Source organism: Schistocerca cancellata, chromosome 5, assembly GCF_023864275.1.
Source record: "Schistocerca cancellata isolate TAMUIC-IGC-003103 chromosome 5, iqSchCanc2.1, whole genome shotgun sequence".
In the NCBI taxonomy this organism is placed as follows: Eukaryota; Metazoa; Arthropoda; class Insecta; order Orthoptera; family Acrididae; genus Schistocerca; species Schistocerca cancellata.
Window position 1 is genome coordinate 173,586,308 of NC_064630.1, and position 18,858 is coordinate 173,605,165.

Consider the following 18,858-nt stretch of genomic DNA (forward strand, 5'->3'; position numbering starts at 1 on the left):
AAAAAAAGAATAATATAAAAGGTAATGAATGTTGTTGGGAGCTGGAACATAATCATCATCATTATTTTCTTTGGGCCTTTGTTCGACTCCAACACGTGGTTGGCGTTGTTACTATGGAGTGTGGCTCTGTTAGTGTCAGAGGGTGGCTGGATGCCCTTCCCGGATGCAACCCCCCTCCCCCCTGGGATGGAGTTAGTGACCCCAGCTGTCCGTGTCCAGTGTAATCCATGAAATAGTGCAAATGTTTTCAAATGTCTGCGAGATGTGTAACTGAGACAGGAAGTGGGGACCAGCCAGGTATTCACCTAGTGAGATGTGGAAAACTGCCTAAAAACCACATCCAGGCTGGCCGGCACACCGGCCCTCACCTTTAATCTGCCAGGTGGATTCGATCCAGGGCTGGCATGCCTACCCGAGTCTAGGAAGCAACACATTAGCGCTCTTGGCTAACCTGGTGAGTCAGAGCTGGAAAATAAGATATTCAGCAAACCATTAACTAATCAATGAATTACAGGAAACTGGACCGTATGAAAAGTTTCAGTAATGTGGATTATAATCCTTTCAAAATTTGAAAATGTCTTTATTTGCATTCATGTGGTAGTTTTGTCTGGACTCTATTTGCTTTTCATTAACTGTACAAAGAATGTCAGGATCTGGCATTGCCAATCAGCTGATCACAACAGTGAGTACATAACATTACAATATAACTATAGGTACAATATTACAATAATTTTAATTAAATTACATATTATTTTGACTGAGGACATAAACTTAATTAACTTAATTCGCTGTCATAGAAAAATTATCTTACATCAATAACTTTCATTTTCTCTCATAAGAAAATTTCATTATTAGACGTATTTAATCTTAAAAACTAGATTTAAAACATGTAACAGAGTAGTCACTGAATAAGTCTTATTTATGAGCTATTTTATAAAAATTATTTAGTCTGAATAAAGATGGTTAACCAAATACCCAAGGCAAAATTTTACTGTTTAAAATGGAAAAGTGTGTAAACTGCCAACGAACTGTTTGCTGTAGTAATTCTAAGCTAAGTCAGGAAACTGTATTATAGTGAAGCCTTCCAAATTAGTGGAAAGACACAAAAGATGATGCAAATCTGATAGCTTCAGCCAAGTCACCTCCAACAGCTTCAGAGCCTCACAGACTATGAACAAAAGCACGTAGACAATCCAACAAGTTCATAATCAGTCTGACTGTGCACAAAAAAGCAAGGAAATAAATTGTTAAGAAGACCACGACAGGATTCCTGCTGGGTACTAGTCATGTGACAGGAATATCAGAACTGGTCCACAGATTTAGGCTTTGAGAGATACCTGACAATGTGTTGTTGTAAAGATCTATTACAAAACTCAGACAGTTTTGTTGGAGCTCAATGCACTTTCCATTGCAAGTTCAATTTACCCCCACAGGCTGCTGTGCCATCTTCCAATCCCCATCAATAAACAGTTTTCCAGCATGATGCTGCAACTAGCTATACTGCTGCAATGTCAATGGATTTGCTGCAGTGTCAACAGATTTGCTTAGACTCACATTTTCTGGTTGTTTCATCAGTAGAAATGGCAATATTTTGTGGCTTCCACATTCACCAGACTTACTGAGTCCAGACTTTTTAATTTGGGGTTACCTTAATTCCATAGTTTTCCAAGAAAACCACCCAAGAACCAGACATTATTTGAAGGAGAGGTTTCACCACGAAATAAAAAATATTCTGCTGGAGAGTCCATGCAGTGTCTCATCAGCAGATTCACTCTCAGACTCTGAAAATGTGTGTGAAACAAAGGACGCCACATGGAGGAGAAAAAAGAGGTTTTTAAGGTGAAATACTAATTTCCACTCATGTACACTAGATTCAAGGAAAAAGAAACTGTTTAAATCTCCAGTTTCCGTCAATTTTTTGCAATCTTCCCATCTGACTGTCTCACCATGTAGTACGATGTGCAGTGAACAATTTAAGTTGCAGCCTCAGCTATACAACTGACACTGACAATGCCATTGAACACATTACTGAGGCTACTCCTCACACTAGTGTGTGTGAAGGTTATATCACTCTCTGAGCGGTATGATAACCCTTGTAAGAAACATTCTGTGAAATGTGTTGAGACGTAATATGGAGAAATTCACAAGGCAGCACTGCATATTCACACATGAGGAGTGACTGAGCACTCACTCACATCATACAAGGCACAGACTGCATCTGAATGCTTCTGGTAAATGGCTACTTACACAATCACTTGCCAAAAGCAACCAGTCTATTCAATGCAGTATTCATCATATTCTAGTGATTTCCAAAGTGTTCCTTATTCCCATTTAGAGTAATCTCAACTGAGAGGCACAGCTACAGAAAAAATATAGTTACAGTTGAAAAAGCTACTAGTAGTACAAAATACGGCAGCTGTGACAAAGCCATGGATCTTAAAGAACATTCAGTTAGTATTTTTTGTCAAAACGTCATAAGCCTCATCAAAAAAAGAATGGCGTTCTGATACCTATGGAGAAAAATGGAAGGACAAGGGATTCGAACCAGTGATCTGCTGCTTAATAGGCAGGAGCGTTAACCACTCCACCATCTGGGACATAGTATTACCGCAACTGTGTGGACTATATCAGAACACCTCACAGCCAATGCACATTCCCACTGAATGCCACCTATCTGCAGTCCTCCTCCATTTCCTCCATTCTCGCTAGTCTGACATTTCTGCAGAAGGTTGGATGTACTTGCACATCTGCACTATAGAAGGTGGATCCATTGTCCATCTACGCAAATCAATTACATGAATGCGCGTTGTCTGTTCTTTCAGACATGTCCGCAGTTGCCTAGTAAGCAGTACATCCCAGGCACATATCCTGGTGCAGTACACATTTTCACTCATCACTGCAGATTCTGTGTAATGTCCTGATGCAGCTGACATCAGTAATCCCTTCCCTTTCCTCCCCTTTGTCTCTTGAGTTGTGTCTGTTCTTTCGGACGAATCGTTTGTCCAATATAGGCTTCCCCACAATGGCAGGGAATTTTGTAGACACCAGGCTTTCTCAGGCACAAATCATCCTTTACTGAGCCAAGCAGTGCTCTAGTATTAGCTGGTGGATGGAATACACTTTTACTATTGAACCTCTTTAAAATTCTTCTTATTTTTGAAGCTATGCTTCCCGCGACAGGTAGGAACACCACCAATTTCCTTGTATCTTTTCTCGGTTCCTGTGGGAGTCCAATCTGTACAGCATGATGGATCTGAATGTCAGTATAACCATTCTGCTGGAACACTGCTTTTAAATGATCCAGTTCTTGTGTCAAACTATCTGCATCTGAGATGGCATAAGCACTTCTTTCCAATGTACACTGGACCTCTTGGCGTTGGTACAATGGATGACAACTTGATACATGATGATATCAGTCTGTATGTGTGGGCTTATGATAAACACCTTGTCCTACCGTCTCATCATCCCTCCTGTAAACCAAGACTTCTAGGAATGGAAGTTTCCCATCCTTTTCTACTTGCACCATAAACCTAATATTGACATGCAGATAATTGAAATGAGCTAGGAAACGATTGAGAGCATCCCTCCCGTATGGCCATACCATAAATGTATTGTTGACATATCTCCAAAAACTTCCGTTCTCTCTATTTTACTTTTTAATATATGAGATTTTCCAGCTTCCTGCCTAGTGGGCAGACAGCAGGCAGGAAAATGGAGATACTAAGATATTAAAAAATGCAGTAGAAGGGTACATTATTAATCACTCCTTCCACAATTTATCATAATATTTGGGCCAGGGATATAAATTTTAAACAGGGTATAACATTTCTAGTATCCTGACTGCTGATAGTGTTCTATAAATCAGTCAAGTTATTCAACTCTTAGTATAAAATACGAGGAGAAAAATAGCAGCTGTGTATAATGTAAGTCTGGTCCACATGCAACAATCTGTCCATGCAAATGTCTATGGACATGTGCACAGACAGACTGTAGTGTTTGGACAGAAGATTTGCACTGATGTAAGATGTGCAAAACCTGTAAGTTGGAGTTGGGGATTTGAGCAGGCTCAAATCTGAAGGCACAACTCACACTTGCACAAACAGATTGTAGCGTATCGACAGGAGATCGTGACAAATCTGGCAAGTGAAATGGGTTTGAGTCAGCTGTTCATTCAATGCAGTGTGTGTGTGTGTGTGTGTACAATGAATTCTAAATAGCAGATACATGTCACTGCTCTAAAGAGTTTGTGTGTGTGTGTGTGTGTGTGTGTGTGTGTGTGTGTGTCACACATTTGTTGAAAATTATGTGCAAGGAATACAGCGCTCAAGATAAGACGGCAGTTACTTATAATAAGTCTGTGATAGAGCAAATATGAACAGTTGACCCTACAATGAACAAGGAAATGGAAATAAAAGAAATTCACTGTGGACTGTTTACTACAAAAAGCTAAGCCAATTAATGAAATCTATTGGATCTGATGCCAAGGACAATTAAGTATATAAGTCAAGTTTGTGATATTTTCACCTTCTGTATTTCCTGAGCAATCAAGGAATGCCAAGACCCAGAATTCTTTTATTGGTATCAACTACCTGAAAGTCCTTATTAGTTTCTTTCTACCAAACAGCTCATTATTAATGAAAACTATGTAATTAAAAAGTTAGCTCTATTCCAAAATGCTGGTTTTCTGAATGTTTGAATGTAATTCTTTCAAAAATCCAGTGTCCCTCTCTTTCAGCCTTGATTTTTCTCCTTCCAAAGACGTATACTTTTAATAGAGTAACATTTTAATTAATGAAATACCTCAACTGGAAAATCTGAGTATTCACAAATTTCTTGGCAAGCTTTTCTAAGTCCCAGGGATAAAAGTATACATCTGAACTTCCACTACATAAAATATATCAAGTCCCATTGAAGACTATACAATCCACAGTTAAACACAATAACTTTGTTCTCTAATGTTTATACATACTCTCTACTTTTCCAGCTTTCATTTTTTTTTTTTGAAAGTGTAATAAACTTGCATTCAAAAAATTTGCAATTTCAGTACAGCAGAGTCCCACTAATCCGAACCCTGGTAATCTGAATGTTCGGTTAATCCAAACATGAAAAATGTTAGTCTAAGTATGGAAAACTGTGCTGTAAAATGCTGTACATACACACTATTTTAATTTACACAGTACAGTAAACATGTATTAGAGAAACTGACAAGAAAACATTAAGCTTAAACAATGCATAACAATGAAAGAAAAGCTGACAAACTTACTAAAATACAGCAGACATTTTATCCCTACTTTTTAGATGACATGAACTCAAGTCATTGTTTTTTGGTGTAATAAAGATAGTCTGTTATACAACGCATACTTGCGCCACCATCTCATAAACATCAAATCAGCAGGTGTAGCAGTGGGCTGTTGCTCCAAATAACGTAGCGCGTGGTCAAGGGCTTCTACTGTGTCACTGTATGGCACCAGCTCTCCTTTGACGCTTTCAGGCTCGTCATCACTTCCATCACAGCAGTCCATTTCTTCCTCCATTTCTTCCTGGTCTTGAGTCACAGCAGCAACTAAATCAGTGTCAGCAAGGTTCTTCATACATGCCCCACCCACTGCCATTCACTCATCTATGTCTCCTTCACTAGCTTCTTCACATCCAGGGATTGTCTGTATCATTTGTAGAAGATTTTCCTCTTCATTTACAATTAGGTTGTCCTGAAATTCAAGAGATGTCCACAGTTTTCTCCACAATTTTCTCAGAGTATTTCCTGAAATATTCTGCCATGCCTCAGTGGCCCAATAAACAACATCCTTCACATTGGTGTTTTTTATTTTGTCCACTAAAGGAAAGCTATCATCTTGAATCAGCATTCTTAAAAATTGTTTTCTGTAAATCAGTTTTAATGTTTGCAGTACGCCCTGGTCCATTGGCTGTAGAAGTGGTGTTACATTCAACGGCAGAAACTTTGCCACAATTTCTCCATCACACAAATCCTCAGTGCTGGTGTGAGATGGTGCGCTATCAATCAAAAGGATTGCATGGGGAGACAAATGATTTTCCTTAGAAAACTGTCGAACAGAGGGAACAAAGTGGCTGTGAAACCATTCTTTGAACAGCTTACCATCCATCCATCCATGCTTTTTCTGGTTGTGATAATATACAAGCAGGGACTTCATTTGCAGTTTTTAAAAGCTCTGGGCCTAGCAGAGTTGCCAATCAGCATTAAAGGCAGCTTCTGATTACCAGCAGCATTGCTGCACACTAATAATCACACAATCTTTGCACATTTTAAAACCAGGAGCATGGTCTTCTGCTTTTGATGCCAGGCTTTTTGTTGGCAATGCCCTAAAATTACGGCCAGTCTCAACAGCATTATAAATTCTTTGGGCAGAATACTTTCCCTCTTTTAACATTTTTTCAAACTCACCCAAGTATTCCTTCACGGCATCATGGTCAGGAGAAAGCTTCTCTCCAGTAATTGTTAGCTGACGGATTCAATGACATTTTTTGAATCTGCCCAACCAACCTGTACTTGCTCTAAAAGACTAGTCACCATCCATTAACTCGTTCAGGTAAACAGCCTTCTCCTGAACCAGTGCTCCACTCAAAGGAGTTCTTCTTTCTCTTTCCTGTGTAAACCAAAGGAAAAGAGCTTCATCTCCTTTATCATGTTGGGACTGTTTCAAAGTCTGCCGAATTTTTAGTATTCTTCCCAAAGATGTTGCGCAGGACTGTTAAAGTTTCACTCTGCTCTTTTTCCAATCACAAATGGTTGCTTTACCACCACCCAGTTCCGTTGACAGTTTAGATACATTCTCACCATTGTCTATCCGCTTCAAAGCATGAACGAATGCAATACAACTGTTATGCGTGCCAGCAATCGATAACTAACATAACCAAGTGCTTTGCGAGGCAATTGGCAGTGCACTGACCACAGACACTACAAAGGTCTCAACAATGCACAACAACAAGGGCAGGGAGTGAGAGCGAGCGATTGTTCCCACACTTGTTCCCATTTGTTACCACGATGTACCTACTTATCTGCTTGCAATACTTCATTCTAGAAACTCGTCACCGTAATTCCAGCTAATCTGAACAAATCGGTAAAACGAAAAAGATCCGGTCCCAATTAGTTCGGATTAATGGGACTCTACTGTATCACGTGCACCTTTAAATACCTGCTGGGCACAAAGCCACAGTGCAGTCTGCACACAGCTACAATTGAGTACAGTCACTATATTAAACAATCATTAAGTTAGTTCAGTGATAGCCTTATATACAGTAACTTATGTAAATTTCCAACTGAACAGTTACTGAGTATGGATAATGAATTACTGCCGCTTGTTAAATTTAGTTAGATTCCTCATAGTTTATATAGTTTACTAATATGTCTTGTCACAAGTGTGAAGTTAAATACACATGAAAAAGGTGATCATTATCAAAAGTAAATAAAAGAGAAGAAAACAAAAATATGTTTTGAAGCTGGTGTGTAGAGATATCTAAAGTTCACTTAGAGCTTCTACCACTTGACAACTGGACTTTAGAACAAGAGCAAGAATGACAAGGCACCTATTCAGTCAGGTCTGTATACTTGCAAGCAACCAGTGTCATATCTGTAGTGGAGAGATACTTTGGTCCCTTCAGACAATCAAAGGTCATCAACTTCTGGTAAGAGGTATGCATTCTTCTTGGTGATTCTGTTTAGCCACTGGCAACGAAATAAGAAATGTGGCACAACACCTTTACCTTCCACAAGGACCACAGGAGACGACCAAGGACACTCTCACAGCTGAACAATATTGTGGCGGCTCTTCACTGCACATCGGTCTTAGTTAGTTACATGTTCCATAGATCATTTGAATGATTCTTTTATTGAAATAACATGGAATGAATCAGTTTACAGGATATTTATACTCGATTAGCATTATTGTTAATTAACAATATTATGAAAAAGAAAGTTGCCACTCACCATACACTAAGAGATGCTGAGTCACAGATAAGCACAACAAAAAGACTGTCACAAATAAAGCTTTAGGCCCATAAGGCCTTATCAAAAATAGACAACACACACACACACACACACACACACACACACACACACACACGCACGCACGCGCGCGCGCGCGCACACACACACACACACACACACACACACACACATTCGTGCAAACACAACTCTCACACACAATGACTGCAGTCTCAGGCGACTGTAGCCACAATGCAAGCAGCGGCACACCAGTGCATGATTTAAGTGGTGACTAGGTGGGGGTAAGGAGGAGGCTGGGGCAGGAAGGGGGAGAGATAGCAGGGTAGGGGTGGCAGAAAGTTCAGTACTGATGGAGGGCATGCGGGGACGAGGTGGAGGGGAGGGCATGCGGGGACGAGGTGGAGGGTAGGGCAGCTATGTGCAGTCGGGAGGTTAGATTGAGGACAGGGAAGAGGTGGCAGGGGGGAGGGGGGTATAGGAAAAGGAGAGAAATAAAAAGACTGTGTAGTGCTGGAATGGGAACAGGGAGGCTAGATGAGTGAGGACAATGACAAACGAAAGTTGATGCCAGAAGGGCTACGGGAATGTAGGATATACTTCCTACCTACCCTACTATCCCTCCCCCTCCCTGCCTCAGTTTCCCCCTTACCCCCACCCAGTTACCACTCCCATCATGCACTGGTGTTGCTGCTCACAATGTGACTACAGTTGCCTGAGACTGCAGTCATGTGTGTGTGTGGTGTGTGGTGTGTGTGTGTGTGTGTGTGTGTGTCTGTCGTCGATTTTTGATGAAGGCCTTATGGGCTGAGTGAGACAGTCTTTTTGTTGTGCCTTTCTGAGACTTAGCATCTCTGCTATATGGTGAGTGGCAACTTTCCATTTCATAATATTGTCACATTTCATCCTGGATTTTCCATTGTTTGATTTAACATTAATGAACACATATTTTTAGTCCTACTCATGCAACAAAACAAGCTTTTTTCTAGCTACCAGTTTTTAAGCACAAATTCATCAATGGAATAGAATGAGTCGTCCAAGAGAAATTATTTTAAGCTAGATTTAAAACTTGCTTCACTACCTGTCAGACATTTTATGTTATTGGGGAAATGATCAAAAATTTTTTGTTGCTCCATAATGAACTCCTTTTTGTGCTTTAATAATGGCTCATAGGTATGGACATTACTGTTCTTTTCAAATTGGGCTAGAGTATTTATGGCAAATTTAATTAACAAATATACATACTGTAACGGTGCAGTTAAAGTGTCTAGCTCTTAGCAGAGGTACCTGCGTGACATCTGTGGGTGAAGATCACATGTTATTCTTACCGCTCGTTTTTGTACACTCAGTATTTTCTTTGTAAGTGATGACTTAACCCAGAAAATTTTTGCAGAAGACATTATTGAGTGACAGTATGCAAAATTTATGAGGAGGTTGAGTCATTTGTTTCCGAGATTAGCAGTTATACAAAGAGCAAAAGTAGCTGCATTTACCTGTTTGAGAAACTCAATAATAGCTTCCAGTTCAAGTTTTTGACAACATACACATCCAAAAATTCTATTGTTTTCTCTCTAATAGGATTTACCATAACACTAGTAACATCTGCAAAAATTCCCATTCTGCTTGTTGAATGTTACATGGAAAGTCATTCACGCATGTAAAGAATAAGAATGGATCCAAAATTGAAACCTGTGGGTCTACCTTTGTGGTTTCTCCCCAGTCACTAAAATTTTCTACCCTTCAGGCATTATTTGAATTATTCAGCACTAACTTTTTTTTCTGTTTGTTGCAAATGTTTCAAACCAGCTCTGCATAAGGTCAAAAATTCCATAGAACCTGAATTTTCCTATGAGAGTAACATGATCTATGCAGTCAAACAACTTGGAAAAAGCACAAAAAATAACGACTGGTGATTTTTTTATGATTATTATTTAATGGTTGTGCTATCTGATGAGTTAATGTGTAAATAGTATTGTCAGTTGAGCAACCCTTCTCGATTTCAAACTGTGATATGCTAAGTAGATTGTTTCCATATGCTTGACAGTATTCCACTCTGATTGTGATCTAGACTGAAACGAAAACAGAAGCAATAAACTTCAAAATTCCATGATCACTTTACAAGAGCATTTATTCAGATTAACAGTTTTGGCGAACTAGGTACCAACCTTCAGATGTTATGCACAGCACTTCAAAGAACCTTGTCCTTGTGTGCAATAATTTGTATCACATAATAAATAGAAATTCTGCAAACATTCATGGCATAGTATAATAACATGTCAACTGTTACTTTTGACATATCAGTATAGTATATCATGAATATTCTTTGACTGTTTCTTATTATGTGACACAAATTATTGTACACCTGGACTAGAGTCTTTGAAGTGTAGTGCATAAGATTCAAAGTTGGCAACATAGTTTGCTGAAACTGGTAACGTGTATAAGTGTCCTACTAACACAACTGTGGCATTTTGAAGTTTATTACTTCTGCTTTCAAACTGTTTCCAATTAAAGTGTGAAACTACCCTTGATTACATTACTTTTTTGAATATTTTGGAAAAAATATGCCAGTAAGGAAATTGGATGATAATTGTTAAAGTCGGTCTGGTCACCTTTCTTATGAAGAAGTGTAACAATTACATATTTCAACCTGTCTGGAAAAATGCGTTGTGCCAGTGACGCATTGTATATCTCTAAATCTACATCTACATCTACGTTTATACTCCGCAAGCCACCCAATGGTGTGTGGCGGAGGGCACTTTACGTGCCACTATCATTACCAACCTTTCCTGTTCCAGTCGCGTATGGTTCGCGGGAAAAACGACTGCCGGAAAGCGTCCGTGCGCACTCGAATCTCTCTAATTTTACATTCATGATCTCCTCGGGAGGTATAAGGAGGGGGAAGCAATATATTCGATACCTCATCCAGAAACGCACCCTCTCAAAACCTGGACAGCAAGCTACACCACAATGCAGAGCGCCTCTCTTGCAGAGTCTGTCACTTGAGTTTACTAAACATCTCCGTAACGCTATCACGCTTACCAAATAAACCTGTGATGAAACGTGCCACTCTTCTTTGGATCTATCTCCTCTGTCAACCCGATCTGGTACAGATCCCACACTGATGAGCAATACTCAAGTATAGGTCGAACAAGTGTTTTGTAAGCCACCTCCTTTGTTGATGGACTACATTTTCTAAGGACTCTCCCAATGAATCTCAACCTGGCATCCGTCTTACCAACAATTAATTTTATATGATCATTCCACTTCAAATCGTTCTGCACGCATACTCCCAGATATTTTATGGAAGTAACTGCTACCAGTGTTTGTTCCGCTATAATAAAGGATCCTTTTTTCTATGTATTCACAATACATTACATTTGTCTATGTTAAGGGTCAGTTGCCACTCCCTGCACCAAGTGTCTATCCGCTGCAGATCTTCCTACATTTCACTGCAATTTTCTAATGCCGCAACTTCTCTGTATACTACAGCATCATCCGCGAAAAGCCACATGGAACTTCCAACACTATCTACTAGGTCATTTATACATATTGTAAAAAGCAATGGTCCCATAACACTCCCCTGTGGCACGCCAGAGGTTACTTTAACGTCTGTAGATGTCTCTCCATTGAGGTCAACATGCTGTGTTCTGAAACTTCCTGGCAGATTAAATCTGTGTGCCGGATCGAGACTCGAGCTCGGGACCTTTGCCTTTCGTGGGCAAGTGCTCTACCGACTGAGCTACCCAAGCACGACTCACGCCCCGTCCTCACAGCTTTATTTCTGCCAGTACCTCATCTCCTACCTTCCAAACTTTACAGAAGTTCTCCTGCGAACCTTGCAGAAGGCAGGAGACGAGGTACTGGCAGAAGTAAAGCTGTGAGGACGGGGCATGAGTCGTGCTTGGGTAGCTCAGTCGGTAGAGCACTTGCCCGCGAAAGGCAAAGGTCCCGAGTTTGAGTCTCAGTCCGGCACACAGTTTTAATCTGCCAGGAAGTTTCATATCAGCGCACACTCCGCTGCAGAGTGAAAATCTCATTCTGGAAACATCCCCCAGGCTGTGGCTAAGCCATGTCTCCGCAATATCCTTTCTTTTGGGAGTGCTAGTTCTGCAAGGTTTGCAGGAGAACTTCTGTAAAGTTTGGAAGGTAGGAGACGAGGTACTGGCAGAAATAAAGCTGTGAGGACGGGGCGTGAGTCGTGCTTGGGTAGCTCAGTCGGTAGAGCACTTGCCCGCGAAAGGCAAAGGTCCCGAGCTCGAGTCTCGGTCCGGCACACAGTTTTAATCTGCCAGGAAGTTTCATATCAGCGCACACTCTGCTGCAGAGTGAAAATCTCATTCTGTTTGCTAAAAACTCTTCAATCCAGCCACACAGCTGCTCTGATATTCCGTAGCCTCTTACTTTGTTTATCAGGCGACAGTGCGGAACTGTATCAAACGCCTTCTGGAAGTCAAGGAAAATGGCATCTACCTGGGAACCTGTATCTAATATTTTCTGGGCCTCATGAACAAATAAAGCGAGTTGGGTCTCACATGATCGCTGTTTCTGGAATCCATGTTGATTCCTTAGATTCTGGGTTTAAATAAATGACATGATACGTGAGCAAAAAACATGTTCTAAAATTCTACAACAGATCGATGTCAGGGATATAGGTCTATAGTTTTCTGCATCTGCTCGACGACTCTTCTTGAAGAATGGGACTACCTGTGCTCTTTTCCAATCATTTGGAACCTTCAGTTCCTCTAGAGACTTGTGGTACATGGCTGTTAGAAGGGGGGCAAGTTCTTTCACGTACTCTGTGTAGAATCGAATTGGTATCCCATCAGGTCCAGTGGACTTTCCTCTGTTGAGTGATTTCAGTTGCTTTTCTATTCCTTGGACACTTATTTCGAAGTCAGCCGTTTTTTCATTTGTGCGAGGATTTAGAGAAGGAACTGCAGCGTGGTCATCCTCTGTGAAATAGCTTTGGAAAAAGGTGTTTAGTATTTCAGCTTTACGCGTGTCATCCTCTGTTTCAATGCCATCATCATCCCAGAGTGTCTGGATATGCTGTTCCGAGCCACTTACTCATTTAACGTAAGACCAGAACTTCCTAGGATTTTCTGTCAAGTCAGTAAATAGAATTTTACTTTCGAATTCACTGAACGCTTCACGCATAGCCCTCCTTACGCTAACTTTGACACTGTTTAGCTTCTGTTTGTCTGAGAGGTTTTGGCCGCATTTAAACTTGCAGTGAAGCTCCCTTTGCTTTTGCAGTAGTATCCTAACTTCGTTGTTGAACCATGGTGGATTTTTCCGTCCCTCACAGTTTTACTCAGCACGTACCTGTCTAAAAAGCATTTTACAACTGTCTTGAACTTTTCCCATATACACTCAACATTGTCAGTGTCGGAACAGAAATTTTTGTTTTGATCTGTTAGGTGGTCTGAAATCTGCCTTCTATTACTCTTGCTAAACAGATAAACCTTCCTCCCTTTTTTTATATTCCTATTTACTTCCATATTCAGGGATGCTGCAACGGCCTTATGATCACTGATTCCCCGTTCTGCGCTTACAGAGTCGAAAAGATTGGGTCTGTTTGTTATCAGTAGGTCCAAGATGTTATCTCCACCAGTCGGTTCTGTGTTTAATTGCTCGAGGTAATTTTCGGATAGTGCACTCAGTACAATGTCACTCGATGCTCTGTCCCTACCACCCGTCCTAAACATCTGAGTGTCCTAGTCTATATCTGGTAAATTGAAATCTCCACCTAAGACTATAACATGCTGAGAAAATTTATGTGAAATGTATTCCAGATTTTCTCTCAGTTGTTCTGCCACAAATGCTGCTGAGTCGGGAGTTCGGTAAAAGGAGCCAATTATTAACCTAGCTCGGTTGTTGAGTGTGACCTCCACCCATAATAATTCACAAGAACTATCCACTTCTACTTCACTACAGGATAAACTACTACTAACAGCGACAAACACGCCACCACCAGTTGCATGCAATCTATCCTTTCTAAACACCGTCTATGCCTTTGTAAAAATTTCGGCAGAATTTATCTCTGGCTTCAGCCAGCTTTCCGTACCTATGATTTCAGCTTCTGTGCTTTCTATTAGCACTTGAAGTTCCAGTACTTTACCAATGCAGCTTCAACAGTTTACAATTACAATACCGATTGCTGCTTGGTCCCCGCATGTCCTGACTTTGCCCTGCACCCTTTGAGGCTGTTGCCCTTTCTTTACTTTCCCAAGGCCATCTAACCTAAAAAACCGCCCAGTCCACGCCACACAACCCCTGCTACCCGTGTAGCAGCTTGCTGTGTGTAGTAGATTCCTGACCTATCCAGCAGAACCCGAAACCTCACCACCCTATGGCGCAAGTCAAGGAATCTGCAGCCCACAAGGCTGCAGAACCGTCTCAGCCTCTGATTCAGACCCTCCACTCGGCTCTGTACCAAAGGTCCGCTGTCAGACCTGTCGACAATGCTGCAGATGGTGAGCTCTGCTTTCATTCTGCTAGCGAGACTGGCAATCTTCACCAAATCAGATAGCCCCCGGAAGCCAGAGAGGATTTCCTCCAATCAATAGTGACACACATCATTGGTGCCGACATGAGCAACCACCTTCAGATGGGTGCATCCTGTACCCTTCATGGCATCCGGAAGGACCCTTTCCACATCTGGAATGACTCCCCCCGGTTTGCACACAGAGTGCACATTGGTTTTCTTCCCCTCTCTTGCTGCCATATCCCTAAGGCGCCCCATTATGCGCCTGACGTTGGAGCTCCCAATTACCAGTAAGCCCATCCTCTGCGACCGCCCGGATCATGCAGACTGAGGGGCAACCTCTCGAAAGGAAGTTACTTATTAAGTTGGAACAACTTTCAGAATTAATTTGCACCATAAGAGCTTTTATTTTTCAGAATTTTATAATACTATTAATTTCAGTGAAGGATACTGGTGCAACTCCTAGACTCTTAAATTTTTATAGGATGACATTTTAATATATTCTCTTGCTTCTTCAACTAGAATATTTAATCCTGTTTTTGATGTTACATTTAGAAAGTGAGCATTAAAAGTCCTTGCAACTAAGGACTAATCAGTCACCATATTGTCATTTACTTTAACTGATGTGGTATCTTGCACACTGACTGGCTGTCTTGTCACCCGTTTCAGAAACAACATCCCATATAGTTTTAATATTATTATCTGTATTATTTATTTTTATCAGCACATACATACTTCTGGACTTTTAATGACTTTCCTTAAAATACTACAGTATTTCTGTAGTGTGCAAGTAATGTCAGGTGTTGACTTACTCTTGCCTTTATATAAATTTCTCTCTTCCTCTTAACAAGAGATTTTAATTCCCTTAGTTACCTATGGGTTACTTTCTTTTAAAGGATCTTCTGGATAATTTTTTAGGAAAGCAACTTTCAAATACTGACACAAATTTACTACGGAATAAATTGAATATGACACTAGCCTCTCTTTCTATATATAACTCATCCCAAACCACCCCTTTTAACTTACTCTTAAAATGTTGCATCCTGTTTTCATTAATAAGACTCACTGCTTTGCACAAACTTATCTCAGGGCTGTAAGGTGCCATATCGTTTGTTTGCATTAATTGTGCATCATGAACAGATAGTCCATTAACAATTGGGTACCCATTAATTATTTCAGCCTTAACACTGTCTACAAAAGTGTATCAGTCAGTGCCATGCTAACTTGTTGCATAAGTTCGAAAATTGACTACTGAATTTATTTTGAAACGCCCAAATAATGATTCTAGTTCATTTTTTTCTGTATGCTTAAGAAATCTACACTGAAATTTCCACAAACTGCTGTTTCTTCTTGTCTGACAGGCAGGTCAATAATGCATTTAGATTTTTCATAAATAGCTGAAAGTTTCCTAGAGGGGATCTGTAGGTTGTTACAATTATCAGAGAAGTATACTGTAGTATCAACGCACAAGCACATGCTGGTTCTGTCCAACAGAAAAACTACTTGTTTCGATATTTTTTACTTTGTGACCAACTTTTACATATTTGGAACACCTCTTTTTTCCATGTTAACTCTACAAGAAAATGAATGCTAGTCCTGATATTTAGCTTCTCTGTCCCTGTGGTTATGTAGTGCTCAGAGAGGCACAGAACATCTACCCTACCACTTCAGAATTTTTCACATCTTATAGGCATACAAGAAGGTCATCTATCTTGTTTTTCATCAACCCTCTAATGTTCTGATGAATGAATTCAATTTTATTTTTCTGGAAACTGTTATAGATATTATAGTCTTGTTCTATTATAATTTCTTCCAACACTAATGTAACGTGACTCTAATCTAAAAGACATGCCCCTTTGACTCCAGTAATCACAGAGATTTTGTCTTGTATGCTTGTGGCTCCCCTTACACTTTCTGCAAGATGCTCAGATAATATTTCCTTCCCCTTCCCTATTCACATGCCGGCCATGATTTTAGCAGTTCCATACATTCCAAGCTTGCTATGGCCATCTGCCAACACAGCAAGTTTTTTCTTTGTGTGACTTCTTCTGCCCCAAGCTATCGATTCTGCCGTGTGACCAGATGCACACCTACTATGGTCACTGGCAACTGGGACAAATAGATTAGCTTCAGTCCCAGCAAGGCTTCTGCTGACCTAAACTTGTGCTCAGTCCTGGTCTTCTCCTCATGGTATCAAAATGGCAATGCACTTGCACCTGAGATGCTCATTGTAAGTACTGAGACTCATCTGTGCTGTGCTGTCTCTACACATACTATGCAGCCTGGTATGTAAATTTGGCTTTACACCACAAGACATTACAACCAGCCAGCATTAGTGCCCACAAGTTCTGAACTCTGTCCATCACTACCAGTACTGAAGCATGATAACAGTGTGCCTTTCCCTTTTATCTTGCTCCCATGAGAAACAACCAATTTCATGCCTCATGTCGGTAAGAACTGGTGTTGTACAGGCGGATACCTGAGGCAGAGCTAGAGTCTTTGTTCCGTGTTCCTTAATCAAGTGGGGCACATGTAAAGCATGTTTTTCTGGACAACTCAGCAGTAAAGACACTACTCTTACCATGTTGATTTTTTATCTAGTGTCATCAGATCAGCACATGTGCTGGACTGCTGTTCAAATCACTTGCCAATATTTTATAAAGCTCTAGATTTCAGATACTTATTTTCACTATTATTCGTGTTAATATTTGCTGTAAAAATAATTTGTTAGTGGATTTTCATTCACCTTGGTCTTTCTTTTGTGTTATTGATTCTGTTGTTCGTGAGTGCGCTTATGTAGTTCATCGAAGTCTCGGCAGCATGTTTACATTTTCGGAGTGCAATTGTAACTGCAGCAGTTCTAAAGCTGAGTAATGACACCATTGTTTGTGCATTGTATTTGGTTATTAAATTTAGTAGTTTTCAACCATCATCCAAATATTAGCGGTGTGTTTACATTTTGCAGCATGTAGTTGCATCTGTAGTGGTTCTTAGTTCAGTACTGACAAAGTTGTTTGGGCACTGTTATTCGGTTATTATATGTAGCAGTTTTCAATGGGATCTTGTGCTGTTTCTGATGAAATAACGGTTTAATAAACTATCGTTCACTACAGTTTATAAAGTTGCTTTTGCTTTATACTTATTTATTAAATTTAGTACGGTAGTTTTCAGCTGGTATTTCTCACTGTTTCTTGTGAAATATTTCAGTAAAATCTTTTGTTCACTGTGTTTAATTTCATTGAGTGTTCTGGTGGATGCTTGAATTTTTGGTTTTAAGCAAGAAATTGTGTGACTTTTTGTGGTATTGGTATTAGTTGTGGTTTAGCAGTATTACTAGAAATAGTTGCTTTCTTAGTAGAGAGCAAAATTTGAGGTCACTATTGTTAGTTCTTTAAATTGTTCTACTGTAGTAATTGCACTTAGGAAACATAGATGTTTAGTTTTTTCAGTAACTGTTAACATTTTACCACGAGTGACACATTTGGGCTCTCGTAAGTTTGTGAGTAGTGGGTTGTGGTGTGAGATTTATTTGAAGTATTTCCATTGGGGGGCGGGGGGGAAATGCATTGGGGAAGTCATTGGGTATTCTAGCGAGATCCTCTCCTTGCAATGCAGAATTTTTAGCAGAAATAAGTTAACAGAGAAGCAGGAGCATACGATCTGTGCCCTTCATGTGCATTTGCTAAAAACGCAAATGAGGATCTAGAGAGGGTGAGGAGAGAGAAGGATGCTGGGGAATGGGAACTGGCAACTGGTAAGAAGGCAGCTAGAGGGAGGAGGAGAAATTCAGAAAGTTTTACTTTGCATATAACCAACAGATCTGACCAACTGTCAGAGTTTAGCAGAGAGGAGCCTCTTGTAGCTGTATGTGTAGGAAACATGCAGCGAACCTCAGCAGTTAACAGCACTAAGACAATTGCAGTTCCAAATAGAAAGAAGAAGGTTCTTCTGTTAGGTAGTTCATATGGCAGAGGTGCAGGCCAGTAGTTGCAGGAAGCATTGGGGAGTGAGTACCAGGTCATCAGCATTGTAAAACCTAGTGTAAGGGTGGCACAGGTGAGTGTTAACTTAACGGAGTTATGTAGGAATTTTACGAAAGAGGATCATGTAGTGATTGTGAGTGGAGCTGGGAATAGTCTTGACACGGATGTGGAATATGATGTAGGTGGTGATCTGGAAAAGATAGCAACTCAAACTGGGGGCACAAATGTGTATTTTGTGCAAGTGTTGCAGCGTCATGATTGGCCTCATCTTAATGCTGCTTTAGGCATGTTAAATGGGGCTTGAGAAGGCACTGATGATGGAGGGCATGGCTCACATTGCGGTGGTGCCAGTTAAATCAATCAATAGATCATGTTTCACTAGGCATGGCTTGTATCTAAATGGGTAAGGG

At 40.4% G+C, this 18,858-nt stretch overlaps 1 protein-coding gene across 13 annotated transcripts in view; it reads right to left on the bottom strand.

Annotated features, from left to right (window-relative positions):
- LOC126189034 (MAGUK p55 subfamily member 7) overlaps positions 1 to 18,858 on the bottom strand; it is a 265,575-nt gene that overhangs the window by 76,327 nt on the left and 170,390 nt on the right. The window lies entirely within an intron of this gene.